Source organism: Rhinopithecus bieti, unplaced genomic scaffold, assembly GCF_001698545.2.
Source record: "Rhinopithecus bieti isolate Rb0 unplaced genomic scaffold, ASM169854v2 scaffold_7673, whole genome shotgun sequence".
NCBI classification, from domain to species: domain Eukaryota; kingdom Metazoa; phylum Chordata; class Mammalia; order Primates; family Cercopithecidae; genus Rhinopithecus; species Rhinopithecus bieti.
In genome coordinates, this window is record NW_016806375.1 from 4,881,116 (window position 1) to 4,902,419 (window position 21,304).

Here is a 21,304-nt window from a genome sequence, read left to right on the forward strand (position 1 = left end):
CCCCCCCCCCCGCCCACCAACTCCCTGGGAATTCACAGCACGGGACAGCCAGTCTGGGAAGTGACAGGTGGAGGCTGACAAATAAGGGCCCTCTGCTCTGCCAGGGGGCAGGATGGGGCCTCAGCTGGGCCTTGCGGGGCTGCCTGGTGGCGGCTCCTCCATCTCGGGGAATTCCCCTCCTGCCTAAAAGTCAGCTCAGCCCAGCCCTCCTTCCTGCAGAAGCACAGTGAGCCGAGGAGCCTTCGCAGGGACAGCCGCCCCCGGTGCACACAGCCTGGTATTCTCCTGCCCTTCCCCAGGTGAGTGACCAGATGGGGGTGGGTGGCCAGGACAGGGGAATGGACCCACCGCACAAGGGTGCTGGGGTCAGCAGATAACCCCAGCTCCATGCCAAGAGCCACCTGGCCTCCCATGTCCTGCCAGCCAGGGTCTGCTGCTCCCAGCCCAGCTTGCTCTTCCCACCCAAGTCTTGGGTTCCCAGCCCCTGCTCCTCACCCAGCCTCCTCCGCTGTCTTCTCTCCCGCATCTCGTTTCTTCTTCTGGCCTTGCCTTCTTGGCCAGTCTTTTTCTCTCTAGTTGTTACTAGCTTTTCCAAAGGGAAAAGAAAAGCCTATTTTTGTCTTCTTCCCTCAAGAAAAGGGAGGTGTGCGAGTGTGAACATGGATGTGGGTGTTTGTGTGTGTGAGAATGCCTGTGTTGTGTCAGATCCCTGAGGTGTGTATGTGTCTGTGTGGGTGTAAGTTGGTGACTGTATTTGTTTGTGTATCTGTGTGTACAGTGTGTGTCTGTGTGTGTGTGAATTTTTGATGGGAAGTGTACAGGTGTGTATTGGGCACATTAGAAGTCTGCAGCTAGATAGGAAGAGACCAAGAATCGATGCTGCCTCTGAGGGGAACACAATGGAGGCTGAGGCCCTCTTTAACACTGGAGCAACAGGATCTCTTGCTTCTCTCCTGCCTGCTCTGCTTCTAGGGCCGCTGGACTCTTTTGTGGTGGAACCTTTAACAGAGAGCCCAGGGCACAGGGAGTGGGCCAAGCGCAGGCAGATACAGCTGATGCAGCTTCCTCTTTGATTACTTAGAAAATCTGGACTAAAATTCTATTTAATTTTAGTTTAATTCTACTTATTTAGATAGCCCCATATGGCTCCTGAGAGTCTGTTAGCTCTGAGAGAGCAGGAAGCGGGTCTGATTGGTTCACTCCTGTATCCTGAGTGGTCCATAAAAATTACCGTAAGAATGAGGAAACTCTGGAACCAGGAATGATGAAGAAAAGGCCAGCTCATCCAAATGGCCCTCTTCATCCCCTCCCCAGGCATCTTTTCACAGTCCAGGGAAGTCCCTGGCTAGAAGAGGCAAGGAACAGAGGCCAAGTGTGATGGTGGCTTCTAGGCTACAGAGGAATGGAGGGAGAGCGGGGAGGGGCCTTAGAAGAAGAGGGTGTGGGAGAGGACAGGGAGGAAGGTGGGTGGGACTGAAAGAGGGTTGCTCTCAGGGCCCTGTTAGGGCTTCCCAGGATTAGGAAATGCTCCGGTTTTGTAGGTCTAACTTCCTGAGAGGCTGGGGCAGGCTGAGCCTGGCTGACCTGTTCCCACTTCCAGGAGGATGACGAGGGGCAACCCTGGATGCAAGCCCAGATCCAGCTTGACACCCTGACCTGGAGACGGAGAGGCCAGGGGGAGAGAAGCTGGAGTCGGGAGACCCAGGGTTCCTAGGAACTGTGGGAGGGGCTTGGCTAGGCCGCGTATGTGACTATGTGACGAGGCTGGGAATTTCCCCCCGTGTCACTTTGCCTTTCCTCTCCTCCAGTGGTGCCCTAGAAACTGAAGTGTAACAGGCAGGCCCAGGGACACAGGGAAAATAGTTGGGATAGAGAAGGGGGAAGAGGGGAAAGAGCCTGGAGAATAGTCAGCAGCAATGCCTTCTAGGCCCAGCTCCTCAGAGGACAGTGTGATGTCTAGGGCAAGCTGCTCCCCAGCTCCACGCCTTGGGGTCCTCCTGGGGAAAGGAGAGAAGCAATCCCTGCTGCCTCACAGGACTGATGATCATAATGATCATTGCCACCTTTCACTGAGGCCAAGCCCTATGGCATTTGATCATCACCATCCTGTGAATTGGGCACAGTTATAATCTTTATGTCATTGATAAAGAAACCAAGGCACAGAGTTGTAAGTGGCAGGGCTGTGATTTAAGCCCAGAGGCCAGAGCCCACACCTTATCCTCTGCATGACGGTCTCTTAGGAAACGGGCAAGTTGTGGATATGAAATGGTTTCATTCACCTTAAGGTGCTGAATAAATGTGAAAACTTCTGAAGATACAACTACCTCCTCATGCAGGTATTTGGGAGGTGGATAGAGAGAATTAAAAATGTCTTCTTAGGCAGAGGAGAGAAGCTGGGACCATGGACTCTGCTCATTTATTTACTTTTTACCAAAAACTGCCACAATTGCCTAGAACAATTTTAGTCAGTATCATGTGCTTGACGTGCATTATCTCATTTAACTATCATCAAAATCTCTCTCTAATATACACTTACACCCAGCACCAAAAAGTACCTAGAATCCACTGGAGGGTTTTACACTCCTGAGATTGCCTCAGGCTATTTCCAAGGAAGGGACCCAGGGCTGCTCTTTTCCTAGTTCATTAGCTGCTCCCCGAATTCCATTCTCCCCTAGCCAAGGCCCTGATTCACTCATTCTCCTAATGGAATGAGGCATGTGCTTGTTTGATTTAGATGCTCCATTTCCAATCTGGGGTATGTGGAAATAGCACTGTGCTGGGAGTAGGATACTTGGGTTCTGTTCTGTGTATGAATCATAAACTCAACGTAAGACCTCCCGCAAATCCCTGCCCCTCTCTGGCCCTTGGTGTGGTTCCAGCCTTACAATGAAAAGACTGAGTTGATCATTTCTTTTTTTTTTTTTTTTTTTTTTTGAGATGAAGTCTTGTTCTTGTCCCCAAGCTGGAGTGCAATGGTGTGATCTTGGCTCATTGCAAACTCTACCTCCCGGGTTCAAGTGATTCTCCTGCCTCAGCCTCTCGAGTAGTTGAGATTATAGGTGCCCGCCACCACGCCTGGCTAATTTTTGTATTTTCAGTAGAGACAGGGTTTCACCATGTTGGCCAGGCTGGTCTTCAACTCCAGATCTCAGGGGATCCGCCTGGCTCAGCCTCCCAACGTGTTGGGATTACAGGCGTGAGCCACCGCATGCCCTGCCTGGGTTGACTATTTCTAAAGACCCTTCAAGCCTGGCATTCTGAGTTCTATGTCTTGATAGCTGGCAGGACTTTGGAGCCTGATGCTTAAGAGTGTTAAGCATTTAAGAGCCTGGATCTTCAAGCTCTGGTTACTTGCTGTGCTGTAAGACCTTGGGCAAGTCATCTAATACTTCAAAGCTTCAGTTTCATCTGTGAAATGTGGATGATAATGGTACCAACCTCATAAGCTGGTTGGGAGACAAATTATGAATAAAAGCGCAGAGCTAGCACACAGCAAATACTCCATATGTTACCTTTTAATGCTTTTATTATGCAGCTTCCACCCCTCTTCTGGCACTTGGTCTAGAGTTAAGTTGGTTATAGATGGATTTTTTGTATGTTTTTTATTTCCTTCAAATGTGTATCTGGGTCTGACTCTGTAGCTACCTCAGTAGAGGTGGTGGAGGAGGGAGTAGCAGAAAGGAGATTGAGAAGTTGTGTGCTTTAAAACAAAACCAAATAAAACAAAACAAAACAAAGGCAGTTTGATCTTCCTTCTGGGTGTGGCTTTGTGCGAGTGCTTGTCATTACTCTGGAAGAACAAGAGGTTGCACCTGCCTGAGTCACTCAGCTCCCAGCGTCAGGCCCAGCTTCTTGAGTTGGAAATTCCCTTCCAGACCACAGGGTAGCAGGCAGTGCCAGGCTAGGGGGCCTGTCTCCCATTCCTGCCACGCCCCCAGAGGCTAGGGTCTCAGAGAGGATGTGTATGGTGGGATAGAGCCTGGTGAGGTTGCACTGCAGAGTTTAACAGCAAAGTTCCACCCAATGCATGCAGCCCACAACTAGACACCACTATCATTTCTTGAATGCCTACTGTGTGCTGAGCCTTGGGCTTTATTTGCATTATCCAATTTATCCTCATGATCACATGAGGAATAGGTATATTATCCCCCATTTTCCAGACAGTAGCCTCAGGCTTAGAGGGGCCACCCAGGTAGTAAGTGGCTGAGCAGGGATTGGAATCCCATTAGTTCGATTCATAGCCTGTGTTTACGACAGTGGTGAGTTTCTGCAAGACAGTGAGAAAAATCATATCGTTGTGAAGACAACTTGGTACAGCAGACCAAGCACACAGGACTGGGAGCCAAGGCCCTGGATTCCAATCCCGCTTGTGTCACTCTGTGTGTGGCCTAGAGCAAGTCCTTTTCTAGACAGAGGACTCAATTTACCTATCTGTCAAATAGGGGTTTGTTATCAATGGGCTCCAGGGCCTCTATCAGGGTGGAATACCCTGAAGACAAACCAAGACTTAAAAGAATGGAAGGGGTGGGGGTAGTCACGACTTATAAATAAACAAGTTTTCTCACAAATTGTAACTGTTAAGAAAAGGATCCAGAACTAGGAAATCAGATAAAAGATGACTGAATGCTATTTTACGTCAAGCTTGAGAATTCCTAGCGGGCACTTTGAGAAATGAAACTGTCTGCCCAGCTAAGGCCAGACATGCTACAAAAAGAGCTGAAATAGTGTGGAAACAAAATGCAAGTAATTAGAGACCAGTCATTTTTAGGTAAATTTTAGTTTTCAGTGGATAGAGGGTGGGGGTGGAGAACATGTGGGTTGGGAATAGGAAGACAGCATTGCAGGAAGAGAATTGGGAAGTACAGGCAAAGAGCAGGAAGAAAACTGGCAGGTGGGGACCTGATGGGTGGAGATGATGCCTGGGAGCTGCTATGTGAACCAGGGCCAGGATTCCCAATTTCTCTGTAAGATCCCCCCAGTGGTGACCCTCAGTGGTGCTTTGGTGTTTGCATCGCTTCCTCCCTCCCTTCCTCCCTTTTGAATCAAGCCATAAGTGTAATTCTTCTCATAATTAAACTAGAATGAATATCGTTTTGAAGATCTAATAACACCGTTGAAGTAACTGAAGGAACCCTAGGACGTTACAAAACCTTAAAGGAGAATCCCCAGATTAGGTATCTAATTTGGGCAAGCGTCTGCCTGTGTATTATCGCGAAGTCACAGTTGATTGATGAGTCTCTCTTCTGTAAAATGAGGGTGTGTATTAAACAGTTCCCCAAACCCTTTCCCCTAATTCTTTTTGAGGATGAGGGCCTGTCAATGACTAAGTTTTCAACAGTACCAGTGAAATGAGTCTTTTGCAATAGGTTTTTCATAAAGCTATATTTAGTTTAAAGAGCTATTTTTTATTCCAAGGTTAGGCCTTCTACTTTTGGAATTAAAATTTACCTTTCTCTCTTTTAAAATAAAAGGATAAACTTTTAAAAGCTTTCCTACCCTTAAAGCAAGTTTCTGTTCCTTACCGGTCTAGGAAATCCCAGTCTGCTGGGATTATCTAGCCCACATATAGTTAGGTAGGGTGGAAGGCGGCTTCTGGATTTGCCCACCTGGGTTTGAATCTTGATTCAGCCCTTTACTAAGGTCATCTAACCTTTTTGTGACTCAAATATTATTTATTTTAAGAAAAGGTAGTAAAACCCACCTCACTAGGGTGATTGTGCAAAGAAAATAATGCACGCAAAGCATTTACAATGTCTGGGAATTCTTTACAATGTCTGGAGCAAAAAATGTTAGTGGTAAGAGTCTTTACGGGTCCTTTCAGCTTGGAATTTCTATAGTTTCGTTAAGAAGAGTCCTGGAGCGCCCTGGACGGAACTCGGACCCTGAGCTCCAGTTCTGGCTTACTGCCAAATGCTTACGTGCCTTTTGGCAGGTCCGTTCCCAGCTCTCGCCCCTCGCCACAAGGAAGGGTCTAGGTGGTCTCTGTGGCTCGCCTCCGCTCTGACATTCCGACTTTCAAGGTGGCCCCAGGCCTCCGCCAGGGGATTCCGGGGCTGGGAGTGCGGCAAGGGGCCGCGCGGGCCCGGGACGGTGGCGCCAGCGAGGTCGCTCCTAGAGGGGAAGGCCGCCGAGGGGACGTGATGACACCGCGGGCCCCCGGAACCGCGGGCAGCCTGTGTTTACCTCGCTCGGTCCCACCCCTGGCGGCCGTGGGCGCGCCCGGAGCGCGCAGCACGATTGGGCGAGCGGTCTGCCAGTCTCCGGGGACTTTCCCAGGGGTGGGGCGGCCCGGCTAGGCCCCCGGCACTTCCTAGTCCTCAGCCGGGTCCCCCTGCCCCCGCCCAGGAGCCCGAGGATTGCTACGGGGGGCCGGAGCCTGCCCCTGGCCGCTGCCCCGTCCCTGGATTCGGGGCTGGACGCAGCAAGCGGGGCGCTGTGTCCCAAAGTTCCCGGTCCTCGGGTAAGCTGGTCGGGCCGGAGAGGGGATGGAGGGGAAGAAGGGAGGCCGGGCCCAGATTGTCCAGAGCCTCGGTGGTGGCGGGGCGCGAGCTGGGAAGATGGTTTGTGCACCCGGGCCCGGCGCGCGAGGTCCCGGGGCCTCTCCGCCAGCTGCCAGGCAGGGCAGCGAGGGGACTCCCTGCTTGGCGCTGGAGCTGGTGGGGGGCGCGCGTGCGCACTGCGCGGGGCAGCGCGCCTGGGAACGGCGTGGGGCGGCTGTACAGTGCGCAGACCCTCCGGGTACGGGCAGCGCTGCGGCCGTTTGGGTGTCTACCCTGTGGAGACGAGTTGCCTACGCGGCGTCAGGAGTTTCGTATAAAGTTGTGGAAGCAGTGTACATATGTCACGAGGAGGAAAATAATAATTCTTATTGGGCGCTTTCCAAGTTCTGATCTTAACGCTCTACGTGTATTAGACTAATTTAATTGTCACTTCCATCCTAAACATTGTTTTTATCTCCATTTTATACTTTAGGAAACCGAGGTACTTGGAGCTTGAAGTCACACAGCTGTGAGTTGCAAAGTCAGATCTGAACTCAGGCATTTGGCTCCAGAGTTCCTATTATACTATGTCTGTTGAACATGTTTTGCATGCACATTGTTGGAGAGTGCATGTGCGGGATAGATGAGTTTCCAGGAGTGCTTCTGGGGATGGAGTTTGAAGGCTGACCTTTCCACTGTAGGACATTTGTGTGCACGTGTGCGTTGTACATTCATTGTGTGTACAGGAGCAGATGGGAATTTTGTGCGACTGGGTGAGAAATTGTGTTTTGGTAGGGGGAGGGAGGGACTTTTGTGGATGATGCAGAAGAAGCAGCAACGTCCTTCCCCACCCCCTTGCAGAATGACAGTGCAGGGAAATGTGTAGATTCCTAATGCATCATTTTTTTTTTTCACAGTGCCGTCAAAATGGGATTTAATCAGCACTTACTCATTTTCCAAACAATGGGGTGTGATAGAGGGGAATTTGGCATCTGATGAGAGGTCAGAAAAGGGGACTCAGAATTTTTAAGAAAAATCCTTGACAAAGGAGGGTAGAATTGTATTAGGAGGGTAGAATATTAATTAGTACAAACTCAGCATCCCCGTGGTGTTCTCTGTTTTGCAACAGAAGAAAGTGAGGCAGTGAAAAAACTGATAGTGCTAATGCTAATAGCTTACTATGTGCTGGGCACAGTGCTTACATTCTCTATCTCATTTAATCTTTTTTTTTAATTTTTGAAACAGAGTCTCACTTTGTTACCCAGGCTGGAGTACAGTGGCGCAATCTCGGCTCACTGCAACTTGCCTCTCAGGTTCAAACTATTCTCCTACCTCAGCCTCCCGAGTAGCTGGGATTACAGGCACCCGCCACCATGCCCGGCTAATTTTTTGATTTTAAGTAGAGACGGGGTTTCACCATGTTGGCCAGGCTGGTCTCAAACTCCTGACCTCAAGTGATCTGCCTGCCTCAGCCTCCCAAAGTGCTGGGATTACAAGTGTGAGCCGCCGCACCCAGCCTCTCTTAATCTTTCTAACAACTCTTAATTTTCAGATGAGGAAACTGAGGCCTAGAGAAGGTTAAGACTTTCCCAAGACTAGCAACCCTTGAATCCTGGACCGTGTTCCCTTTTCCCTGACCAAGGGTGCTGTCCTGCTGTGTCCCGGGAAAATAATGTGATCAGGGACTGGCACTTCATGGAAGCAATTGATCATGCCCCTCTGGAAGCTGCCACTGGGAGTGTGCAATGTTCTACACGCTTATGTAACCGTGTTTGTCTCCCAGTCTTGGGTGTTCCATGGGTATGGCATGGCACTCATGCTGAGGGTTGATGCCTACCCCTGGATACCCCCACCAGGTTTTTTGGGGCCCCAGGAAGCTGTGGGGTCTGAGTCATACCCTTACCCCCAGTGCTGCCTGTGACTTGGGGCCCGGATGTCCTGGTTGGGTCAGGCCGACCTGATTTGAGTGAGGCAGCGTTGTAGGTGGTTGTTTGTCTGCCTCTCTCGCCAACCCACTGGTTACTGTTTTACCCGCTGTGATTTGGCCACACCATGCTGGCCTGCTTTTCCCCCTCCAGCAAGCCAAACTTGTTCTCATCCTTAGGCTTTCAAACGTGCTGTTCCCTCTGCCCAGAACATGTTTCCCCAGCTTTTCCCATGACTGGTTTTTCCTTATCGATCAAGTCTCAGCTCAAATGTCAGCTCCTCAGAGGGGCCTTCCCTGATCTTTTTATGCAAAGCAGCCCCTTTTTTCACTTTCTGTCATTACTATTTTACTTTTCTCATGCATGTATCATGCTATGAAAGAATCTCGTTTATTTGCTAATGAGAAAGCGTATGCATAGAACTTAGTGTCTGGCAAATTATTTTTAGTGTTTGTTTATTGTCTTTCACTTTTCCTAGAATAGAAGAGGGTGAGCAGGGACCTCCTTAGTCCTCTCGAGTGTATTTCTGTAGCGGGAGAAGAGTGCCTGGTGGATGGCTTTTCTGAGTTTGTTCAGTGAATGAGTAGAATAATGGCACATTTCACAAATGAGGAAACTAAGGCCTAAAGATGAGAAGGCAGGAGTAGAACCAGAGTCTGCTCTCCCAGTGCTCTCCCAAGCATCATTTCCTGATGGCTCCTGCGCCCAGTACCATGCAGTGTTCTTGATGCACAGGTGCATAAGGAGCTGGCTTTGCCTTCCAGGAACTTTTGGTCAAATGGGGAGATGTGCTATGAGTGAGACCTGAAAGGCATTGTGTGCCAGTAAGTGCCAAATGAGTCGGATTGGCATAGGTATAACTGGAGTGCAGAGTAATTTGGGGGCACCAGATGGTTGAGGGGGTTCTTCTGGAGGGAAGTGACTTCAAAGTCGGACCCTAAAAAAATGATGAAGTGCAGAGTGGAACCTGGGTCTGTTCTGGGACTTAGTAGACTAGTCAGAATATCTGGAATCAGCCTCTCCTAGGTTGAGAGAATTGACAAGTTGGCCTGGGAAATACCCTAAAGGATTTTGATACCAGACTCAGAAATACTGATTTTTCTCCTTAGCAACATGGGGAAATGGTCAGAGCAGTTGGTACACAAACTTGAGCATGCATCAGAATCCTGGGGGTGGAGGTAGAGGGTGGTTGTTAAACACAGATTGCTGGGCTGCAACTCCAGAGCCTCTGATCCAGTGGATGGTGGCAGTGCCAGTGCCACTGGTCCGGGCTGCTCCTTGAGCACCCCTGGTGAAGAGCACATGATTCAGTACTTGGCAGACCTGGGTAGGTGCTGTGTCTGTCACTCTGGGCCTCTGCATCCTCACCTGTCAGCTCTGTATGACATCAGTGCTACCTCTTAGAATGGTGGGAATTAATGGGACAGTATGTGGCAAGCACTCAGCATGGGCCAACGGTGTGGTAAGAGCTCAGTAAATGGTCGTTGCTATTATCATTAATGATGCTAATCATTAACAGGATTCCAGTAGGAGATGATGAGACTGGTTTGATGTTCTGTGCGCTGGATAACTTGCTGCTAAGGTTTGAATGTGTCCCCCAAAAGTTCATATGTTGGAAACATAATCCCTCTGCTTCATGAATGGTTTGTCAGCTCTGCCCTCATAAATAGATAAATGTCACTATCACAGGGCGGGGGGAGGGGGAGGTTAGTTATACAAGGGGCCAGTTTGGTCAGTACTCTCTCTATTTCAATCGCTGGTTTTCTTCTTTTGTCTTCCACCTTGGCATGACCCTTGCCAGATGGTGGTGTCATGCACTTGGATTTCTCATCATCCAGAACCATGAGCCAGATAAACTCGTTCTTTATAAATTACAAGTCTGTGATATTCAACAGAATAGTAGCAGAAAGCAGACTAAGACACTTGCCTTCAACCCTCTGCCACCTGTGGACCATGCTGTGTCCCCTCTGGATGAGTTGTCTTTGGCTTTGTCTCAAGCATCTGTCCCTGTTTGGGGTTGTAGAAACTCAGATGTGGGTGGGTCTTTGAAGACACTTGGCCTGAATTCCCTCAACAGCCCTGGTGCCCCTCTGCATGACCCTGACTCCTGGGATCAGGGCACTCTCCACCTTGTAGGCAGCCCCTTCCAGTGCTGTTCCAGACTTCTTTCTTTTGTGGGCCCACATCAGCGTGGGTTCTTCCTTTCTCACCTCCATCATTTTCCCTCATTGCTTACCTGACCACTGTGAGGGAGGGAGAGAGGCTGAGCAGTAGCATGGTGTGGTAAGAGAGTGCACAGTGGTCACCAGAGGACGGGGTATGCATCTCTTCTGTGCTACTGCTGTCCCATGCAGCTGTGGGCATGTCTGTTCCCCTTTGTCGGCTTTGGTTTCCCAGCTGCAGAATGAAAACGTTTCACTGTCTGGCATCTCAGGGCATTCTCTTCCAAGTCTTAAAAACTCTGTAACAACCAAAAACCAAAGACTGGGTCACCCTCTCTTTGGCTCTGGCAGCTCCTGGTTTCCCCCTTGGCCAGGCCTTGCTGTGCCTGCCCTCCTAGATTCTGCTGCTATGTCCCCACATGCCCGCAGTGCCTGTCCCTCCTCTCCCTGGCCATCTGTAGGGAGGGTATCCGGGCATCCTCCAGAGAGTTGCCACAGGAAGGCACAGGGTAGCTGGGTCCCCTTGTTCTGTGGGGGAGCACAGCTCCCAACCCCCAGAGAAAGACCTTGGCAGCCACCATGACCGTTGTGGGAAGTTCCTGATGATTTTCCCATGACTGGCCCAGGTCAGTCACTCTTCAGATTGGAACGGGTGACTGGCGAGCAGCAGTTGGCTCTTTGTCTGAGGGCTGCTCTGTGCAGAGCTGAACTCTTCTCTCCCAAGGACCTCACCCTGAGGCTGTTCCTTGAGAGGCAGGAGCTCTGTGTCCTTGAGCACCTACACAGTGGACAAACCGGGCAGCCCAGGCAGGCGTATGTGTGGGGGGGAAGTGGGTGTAGGTGTGTGGGTGCTGTGGGAGTTGTGTCACCAAGGAGTCACGCTGAGAGGCCAGGGCAGGTATGGGACTGCCCTATGAGTCAAGGGCCTTTGGCTCGGTCTCCACCTACACGGCAGAGCACTGGCCAGGCTCTCTGTTGGCCTTCAGGCTGCTCATCCTCTGCCTTCATTACAGTCAGCTTCAGCAGCAGTCTCAGGAGCCTTGGTCCCTCTCCACCCATTTCTGTCTCTGCAGGTGCAACTCTTGCCTGATCCGGTCCCTGGGAAACTGGCAACATAGACTTTTAGAAAATATTGTCCTAAGCACATTAACACAGGAACAGAAAACCAAATGCTGCATTTTCTCACTTATAAGTGGAACTAAATACAGGTACTCATGGACATAAAGACGGCAACAGTAGACACTGGGGACTACTAGAGTGGGGAGGGAGGGAGGCAGGGTTGAAAAACTGTTGGGAACTGTTTTCAGTACCCAGGTGATGGGATCATCCCTGCCCTAATCACGCAGTACACCCAGGTAGCAAACCTGCACATGTACCCCCTGAATCTAAAATAAAAGTTGAAGCAGAAAAAAAGCAAAAAATACAGTAAAAAGAAAAGAGAAAAAATGAAGGAGTCTGTCAGATATAGAGGGTAACATGCAGGCACCTGCACGCTCACTCATCTGGTTTAAGAAATAACACATTTTACAATCACCTAAAATTTCTCCATTAGCCACCAACAAGAAACAAGTGTTCTGAATTTAGTGGCTTTTTTTTCTTGCATTTCTTTAAAGTTTTTTTTTTTAAATAAATGTGTGCATCCCTAAATAATACATAGTTTTTTTTATATTTAAAAACGTTATTTAGGCTGAGCGCTGTGGCTCATGCCTATAATCCTGGCACTTTGGGAGGCAGAGCAGGCAGGTGGATCTCTTGACCCCAGAGTTTGAGATCAGCCTGGGAAACATGGCGAAATTCCATCTCTGCAAAGAATACAAAAATTAGCTGGGTGTGATGACGCATGCCTGAAGTCCCAGCTACTTGAGAAGGAAGGTGGGAGGATGACTTGAGCCAGGAGGTTTAAGTTGCACTGAACTGAGATCATGCCACTGCATTCCAGCCTGGGCGACAGAGCGAGACCCAGATTCTTCCGTTCGTAGCTCCAGCTGTGGCTCATGTTTTTTCACTGCTGTATAGTATTCCCTGGTAGGAAATTGCCACAATGTATTTATTCATTTTCCTCTTCATTTTAGGTAGCTTTCAGCTTCTTGTTGTTAACACAAGGCATCTTTGGCTTTTATCCGAGTACCTCAGCCGCTGTCCAGCCTTTTCCTTTCTAGCTCCTTGACAGCCATTATTGCTCCTGTCTGGGTAGCATTTTGAGGTTTACAGAGAACTCTATGGTTCCTACTTGGTCCTTGCAACATTTCCGTAGGGAGAAACAAGGAAAGTGAGGCCTGCCCAGGGTCATTCGGGAGGGGATCATAGCTGGGATTTGAATCTGTGAAACCCTCTTTCCACCATATTTTGTGTAAGGGGAATCCCCAAAATTGGCATCTTACCTCTTAGAGGCAGGGGCATTACAGGGTTAAACTCTGGTTTCAAGCTATCCTCCTGCCTCTGTCTCTGGAGTATCTGGGACGACAGGCATGCACCACTGCACCCAGCTCACTTAAATTTTTTTTAAAAAATATTTTAAAGTTTCCCTTTAAAAAAATTCCCAAATAACACATGATTATTGGGGAAAACCCCCCAAAACTCAAGCAGTACAAAAGATATAAAGTAAAAAAGTGACAGTTGTCTTCTCTCTCCTTCCTTTCCCCTTCCTCTGTCCCCATCGTATTTAAAAATTAATTTTATAATTGTATAAGAATAGGACTAGTTTTCCCATGTAAAGAGTTAAAATAGCATAGGTAAAACAAAAGTTTCTTTTGGTTTTAGTTCCTTACCCAGGTCCTTCTGTAGAGCAGTGTACTAGTAGCAGTTTGGTATGTATCCTTTGAGACTTTTTTCTTTTCTTCTTTTTCTTTCTTTCTTTCTTTTTTTTTTTAAAGAGACAGAGTATCACTCAGGCTGGAGTTCAGTGGCATGATCATAGCTCACTGTAGCCCGAACTCCTGGGCTCAAGTGATCCTCCCACCTCAGCTTTCCAAGTAGCTGGGACTCCGGGCATGGGCTACCATGCTCCGCTAATGTAAAAGAATTTTTTTAATAGAGACAAGATCTTGCTTTTTGCCCAGGCTGGTCTTGAACTCCTGGCCTCAGGCAATCCTCCCACCTTGGCCTCCCAAAGCACTGGGCTTCCAGGCCTTTTTCTATGCACATTTAAGATTCCGTATACACACACACACACACACACACACACACATACACACACAGAGTTATGTGTTTTTGAAAAAAATAGCATCCTGTTACACATATAAATCTGCACTTTGGTTTGTATTTTATGGGCATTTTCCTGTATCATTGCCAAGCAATCTACCCCGTTCTTTTTGATGGCTATACAGTATTCCATCAAATGAATGGTAGTTTGTTTAACCAGTCCCTTCTTGATGGACATTCAAGAATAGCAAAAATGTCTATTACAAAGCATGTGGCAGTGCACATTTTTGTCCAGCTTCTGTGTGTGCTGATGCAAAAATCTCTAGATTCCTACATAGGGCATTACTGAATCAATCAGTTACTTCTGCCCCATTAGGTAAGTCGCACCTCCTCAAGCACACATTTTTTTTTTTTGAGACGGAGTCTTGACTCTAGTACAGCGCAGCATGGAGTGCAGTGGCCAGAGTCTCAGCTTCATGCAAGGCCTCCTTATCCTCCCGGCAAGCGTTTACGCATTCGTCCTGCAATAAACAGTCCTCTGGAAGTAGCTGGGAAAAAACTACGGCGCCCGCCACCAGTTGCTCCGGCGCTAAGTTTATTTTGTATTATTTTTTTTGGTAGAGACGGTAAAGTTTCAACTCCGTGTTTAGCTCGGGATAGCGTCTCCATCTTCCTCGGACTCGTCGATCACCCGTCTCGGGGCCTCCCAACAGTGCCTCTAGGGATTACAGGGCTGAGCCACCGCGCGCCAGGCCTTTTTTTTTTTTCTTTTTTTTGGACAGGGCTAGTAAAAGCTCCTCCTTACTCTGTCAGTGCTGTGGCACGATCTTGGCTTACTGCAATCTCCGCCTCCCAAGTTCAAGCGATTCTCTTATCTCAGCCGCCCCAGTAGCTGGGACTACAGGAATGTGCCACCACACCTGGCTAATTTTTGTATTTTTAGTAGAGACTGGGTTTCGCCATGTTGACTAGGCTGGTCTCGAACTCCTGACCTCAGGTGATCCGCCCGCCTCAGCCTCCCAAAGTGTTGGATTACAGGCATAAGCCACCGCACCCAGCCCTCAAGCACACTTTTCTACACGAGAACTTTGTTCTCACCAGTTAGGCATACATGCAGGTTGTTGTCATTGAGAAAGAACATTCTTCAGTGGGTGACTCAGCTGTAAGAAAAGCAAATGTATACTCAGGCTACCTCAGTAGGAATATACTACCTAAAAGGGTGGAGGTGAAAGTCACTCTGCATTTGGTCAGGCAAACCATGCCTGGATTGTTGGGTCCAGTGCTAGAACCAGCTAGAGATAGTGTGGGGTAGAGGGTTGGTGGGGGGCTGGAGAGGGGGCAGCCCCTATGTGGAACAGTACAGGGGAAAGGGCTGATCAACCTCAAGAGAAGGCTGCAGGTTCCAAATGTCTTCAGGGCTGTCATGCTGAAGATGGGCATCCTGTTCCTTATTCCAGGGGACCACAGATGGGGGAGAAGGGCCAGTAGAAACAGAACTGGGAGCAGCCTAACTATAGCCAGTGCTGGCTGCCCCAGGAGTTGTTTTGGGGAGGAAGTTGGTGAGATCTGGATTGCTGAAGTTGGCCAGCTGGAGTCCCTGGGCTCCTCAGAGGACTGGGTAAGCACAGGATGGAATGTCCTCTGAGCTCCCTTCCAGCCTGAGATTCTAAACCCTGTTGACTGCAGGTGATGAGGGGCAGATTGCCACCTGGTTGCATATAAAGCTAGAGACATATAAAGGCAGGGGCTAGGAACTTGGGGCATGTTCTGGAGAACTGGAAAGCAGGTCTGGTTTCCTACCTCTGAGCGTCAGCCTGCCGCCTCTCCAGGCAGTGCAGAGCAGTGGAAAGGGCACCGGTTTTGGAATCTGACAGATTGAGGCTGCATTATTTGTTCTACCACTAACCAGCTGTGTATTCTCAGGCAAATGACTTAACTTCTCTGAGTCTGCTTCCTCATCCATGTACTGCGTCTATTGGTTTCCTTGCTGGAAAGTGTGGATGATAATTTCCATCTCTGTGTGGCAAGAAGAAAATGAGGTCATGTGCATAATGGTGCAGCCCAGCGCCTGGCATAGGGTAGCACCTAACGAACTGTCACCCTCTCTCTGGCTTAGTTAGGTGCTCTCCAGTCCTCTTTTGCAGTGTGAATTCTGGCTCAGGTGTTCAGCAGGTGGTGTGTAACCTGGGCCTCGGAGGCTTGGTGGAGACAGTGGGGCCTCCTTTGTGGGTGACTCAGGGGAGGGGAGGATGAAGGACATGGGAAGATATGTGCCATGTTGAGGAACACAGAGCAGGCTTGGCCGGAGCCTGGTACAAGTTAGGCAGGAGGGGAGGACCTGGCACAGGGCTGTGGATGTCAGCTGAGGGTCTCTGACTGCACTCGGGGAGGGGACAGCACCCATGAAAGCTCTTATGGGAGGACTGATGGGTTAGGGAAATCCACCTGGGCCTTAGAAGGGACTGGAGCTGGGGATTGGAGCCATCTTAACATTAGAAGGTTAAAGAAAGTAGTGCTAATAAATTTCAGATTCTGAAATGTTAGAATTAGAAGGGGCCTTAAAGATTGTCCAGTGCAACCCCCCATGTTACTACTATTTTGCAGCTCCCTCTTTTAGGTAACTGAGGCCTAGTGAGTGTTAAGTGTTTACCCTAGTGTACCTTGGCTAGATCCCACAGTTCTGGAGCCCTAGCTGTTTATATGAGACTCTGTGCCTGCAGCCTCATTATTGCTCAGTTGATTGCAAGGATGGAGGAGTTAAGTCTGGGCTCCTTATTGGTGAGGATGCCAGGGTGGAGTCCTTGAATACACACTGTCTCAAGTAGGTGCTGTGTCCTCACTGATGTGTGAACCTGACAGCCATCAGGAGAGCGCAGCCTGGTCCTTTTGTCTTTTTGAAAGACCGTATTTTTTATAGAGCAGTTTTGGTTCACAGCAAAATTGAGAAGAAAGTACAGAGATTTTCCATATACTGCGCCTCCCCCCAACCCAACATGCATAGCTTCCGCCATTATCAATATCCTCTACTAGAGTGGTAGATTTGTGACAGCTGATGAATCTACATTGACACCCCTATCACCTGGAGTCCATGGTTTACATCAGGGTTCCCTCTTGGTGGTGTATGTTCTGTGGGTTTGGTAAAATGTGGAATGGCAGGTGTCCACCATTACAGTATTGAACAGAGTGGTGTCACTGCCTGAAAAATCCGACCTGGCCTTTGATGGATGGACCTGAGGCTGCAGTCTCCCCAGCCTGGAAATTGGTGAGGGAGGACTGGAGGTCATCATAACACAAATATGTGGACAGTTTTTTGTCTATGTGTGCAATGTGATATCATGGCGTCTCACTTCCTTTCATCCTTGGGTGGAATTGCAGGATATTCCCGTTTACAACAGAGGAAATGAGGCTCAGATTCCCAGTCGTTGGTGAGTGTGGCATCGTGGTTCAAGGGCTTCTTATAGCTACATCTTCACTAGCCGTGGTGTGCCCAGGCACCCTGCTTAACCACAGTTAAATGGTGATTTGAGATCACTAGCGAATAACTGGAGGCCAGAACCTAGCTTACTGAGTTGACCAAAGAGCCTAAAATCCCCTGTTAAAGGAGGGAACATATGGGGAAAGCCTTGGCCCTTAGGTCAGCTGGGCACGGTTGTGGGGTTGCCTCAGCCTTTTATTAAGCATCTGCTGTGTGCCAAGTACTGAGCTAGTTACTGTATACGCTTATTATTTTGGAAATCTTATTATAAAACAAGGATGTATAAAACAAGGATGTGTTTCTTGTTAAATCAGATAATCAGGGAGTATTGCATAAAGTAGAAAGTGAGAATTCCCTTCCAACTATACACATTGTTTCATTTGATTTCTTTGATCTTTTATCAGGTAGGTTCTGTTATTACTCCTGTTTTACAAATGAGGCAACTGAGGCTCAGGAAAGGTGAGTGGCTGGTCCAGGGTCTCACAGCCCACAGGGTGGACGGAGCTGAGGCTAGTGCAGGTGAGGCCCCCTCTCAGGCCTCGTGTTTGCAAGGTTGGCCTTGAGCACCTTCCCTGTGTGGACCTTTCTTCCTGCCTCCAAGGCAGCGATGTTTCCATGGTGCTGGCTCCCTCTCTTCCTGCAGCTTGCTGCTAGCTCCTGAGGCTTGGGTCTTCTTGATCCTGAGGCCAGCTTTAGCCATCACCCGGTTTCTCTGTGGCCCATGCTCCTCCCCTTGCATGTGAGGGAATGAACCCCTGGTTCCATACACAGCAGAGTAGACACTAAGACAGACCTCTCTGACATTCTGTTCTGTGCCATCTTTCCTGGAGACCCCTTCCCTATGCCCCCTCTGCCAGCCCACCTGCCAGCATCCCTGGCAGCCTTTGCCTCTGCTGGGGAGGTAGATGTTGGCCTCCATGACCTTCCACCTCCCTGTACCAGAGATTTGCTTACACTTTTCCCTCTGGGCCAGGGAGGGCATCGCCTGCTCCAGGGTTGCAGGGATAGCTGACCCCAGGATGCTGCCAGTGACCAGAAGCATTCAATTGGGCTGATTAAGTCCCTAAGCTGGACTTCAGTTTCCTTATCCATCATGCAGGTATCAGCCCTGCCTTCTTCCCAGGGCTGTTGTGATAATCAGATGGAAAAACAATGCTTGGGACACGATGAAGTATTTTGCAAATGTTAGTGGCTATGCAAGTGAATATAATTTGGAGGGTCTGGGGCCACCCCACTCCGCAGGCACCAGAACATGGCTAATGGCAAGATAATCTGACAGACCAAAGCATTTCAGTGCAAAAGCTGGAATGTAAATTTAATTCTGAATGTAGTCTCTATCACACCCCTCTCTTTCTGGGGTAGGGCTGAGAGTTGAGCCCTGGAGACTACTGCCTCCCTGCCACCCACAAGTGCTTGCCTGCTAGTGGGTGGCTCCTTCGGTTTCAGCAGCATCATTTCCATCTTCACACTCTGTGGTCGTTGCCTGACCTGCAGTCTGTCTGGGCCCCTTTCTGCCCCAAAACTGGGCCTTTCTGGTTCCAGTGGGCAGCCCCAGGGCCCCTCTGGGGCGGGCTGTGGAGGCCTCCCTGGCTGAGGTCTTGTTTTGGAAGGAAGTCTGCGCTGGCTGCTTCTATACCACCAGCTGTTTCTGGTTTGGGCAAGGGGGGCTGGAGTCCCACTGCTGGTGGAGCACCTGCTGATTTGTAGTTTGTGGAACCAGGCCAGGTGGATAGAGACTACGCGAGAAGATGTGGCGGGGGCCTGTGGTGTGCCATTGGATTGCTGGGCAGGAAGGGAAATGGAGGATGGGCTGTGGGCACCCTGGAGGGAGAGCAGGGATCTTCTGGTCCCAGCTCCATCCTGACTCCTTTGTGACCTTGGCCTTCCCTGCTCAGGGCCTTGCCTTGCTGCACTGCCTGTGCCATGAGTGAGAATCAGATGAGCTCATGCCCAAGGACTCTTGGGCTCTGAACTCCAGATATTGCTGTATGGAGGGGAGTGGTCAGTGGTTCCTTTTCGCCTTTGAAAACACACTTGTGGTTTGAGGACAGCAGAGGGGAGCACATGCCGTCATCATGTTCTAATGCAGCCCCTCATCCACTGAGTGTTTCTGGGCGCATTTCTCTCCCACCTGATAATGCAGGATTCGCCTCATTGCCCTTGGAGAGTCCCCTCCAGCTCTGTCATCCTGAGAATGAATCCTCTCTCTGGGAGAAGTTATAAAAACCTCACTGATCAGAGGGAGAGTTCCTGTCTGCCCAGTGGTCATCCAGGGGCTGCCGCTGACCGTCTGGGCATGAAGTCAGCAGGACCTGGAAATTCCCTGTTTCCCTCTTTGTCTTTCTTTCCTCCAGAAGTCCAGGCCCTCCGGGGGCGGCTCCTCTGATCTCCAGAGAGGGTTTTCCCACAATAGGATATTTCTCCTGTGTTTCCTCTGCCCACTGCCTTTCTTTCTTCCCAAGCTCTGCCCCCTTTTTGCTTCTCATGAACCCTTTTCCCTGTTGACTCCCCAGCGCCAAGAGAAACTGAGTGTTGCGTGTTTCAGAGGACATGGGGTGGGTTTCAGTTCCCACATCCTGCATCCTGCTTTGTCCCTTGACCTTACATCTGGGCCTCTCTAAGGGAGCATGGCTGGCCCAGCCCCGATTCTAGAAGTGTCTGGGTGTCCAAGTGCATCTGGTCAGTGGGTCAGGGTTAGGCTCTCTGTGGGATGCTGGACATGGCCTTGCAGGAGGCAGGGCCAGGGTCAAGGGCTTATTCCCTTCAGTCTGACTTCTCTGAATTCAAGGTTTGCCGAGGCCCTACTCTGGGCCACTTTGAAGATACCCTGGCACAGAGAATGAACTGCTCTCTGTCCTAATGCAGCCTCTAATCTACAGGACAAGGCAGACATTGAGTAAGAAATTCCCCACGCCTTCTTGTGGTGTTGACTGAGTTCCATGTGGGGTGCATGCATAGTGGTGGACAGGAACTAGGACACTGCTGTCCTTTTCATGCAAGGTGGCTCCAGGCCCCTTCTAGTCCTCTGTTTCACTGTTCTTGAACTCCAAGCAGCTCTCAAGGAAGGCCCACCCTCCTGTGCTCCCGACAGGATATAAAGATGTGCAGAGTATGCTCCTGCCTCAGGAAGTTCCCAGCTGGATGGCCAGTGCCCGCACCGGTCAGACACATGCTGTACCGGGTGGCAAGGCTCGTGAGGACAGAGGCGAGCAGAGGGGAAGGACCTCCAACATCTGTCAACATTTTTGAGTACTTTACTATGTGCCATTACAGTGCTAAGTGCTGCCCCCACACTGTATCTTATTTCAGTGGAAACATCTGCGCTTTGTGCTCTGCAGTAGAACATTGACCTTTCAGGTTAAAAACAAGTCACCCCTAAGCCAGGTGATGACTTGGGCATGTGGGTAGCTGTCCTTTGCCTCTCGGGCTCAGCAGGGTGTGGGTGCCTCCCACATGGTGTATTCATCTTCTGTCTGTCAGTCTTTGGGAGCAGGGGTCCTGCTCATCAGAACTTTGTTTTTCTTTCTGGTCTGGCCCAATCCATCCTATGGATGCTCTTGGAAAAGTCCTTTTTGGTTCTTATGCTGCAGGGCAAGGGAAACTGCCCAGAGGTGACCCGATAGCGTGGTGCTGCCCTACAAACAGACTTGAACTCCCGGTCTGCCCCTCTGGCTCTGTGTCCTGGCTGTGTGAGTGTGGTGAGGGTTAGAGTCACAGCAGGCAGAGCTGACTTTGCATCTTGGCTCTTACTGCTGGCCGGGTCATTGTGGCTGAGTTACTTAACCTCTCTGAACCTCAGTTTCTTCTTTGTAAAATGCAGATAGATTAGTATACATGTTAGATACTGTGCCGCTCCACCAAGATTGTATATCTGAAGGGTTTAATGCAGTGCCTGGCAAGGAGATGATTCAAGGATGGTGGTGTTGCCATTAATCCTTTCTCACTCTGATCTTTCATTTCCATTCCGGAAGCAGGGTGGTACAGTCTGTACTTGGGGGCCCTTTCATGCTGGAGAGCTGTTTGGAGGGCTGGAGGCTGGCTCGGTGTTTCAGCCTTAGGGCCTCTGCCCTTACTGTTCTCTCTGCCAACAGTGTTCTTCCTTCAGATATCTTCATGGCTAGT

General features: G+C 49.7%; 1 protein-coding gene across 10 annotated transcripts in view; it reads left to right on the plus strand.

Annotated features, from left to right (window-relative positions):
* The first annotated feature begins 197 nt into the window (after positions 1 to 197).
* TNIP1 (TNFAIP3 interacting protein 1) overlaps positions 198 to 21,304 on the plus strand; it is a 58,196-nt gene continuing 37,089 nt past the window's right edge. For 2 of the 10 annotated variants that reach the window (XM_017875754.1, XM_017875745.1), the window contains exon 1: positions 5,742 to 6,460. The gene's annotated coding sequence lies outside the window, so the exon portion shown is untranslated. The other 8 variants (XM_017875753.1, XM_017875751.1, XM_017875748.1 and 5 more) reach the window with 7 other exon arrangements.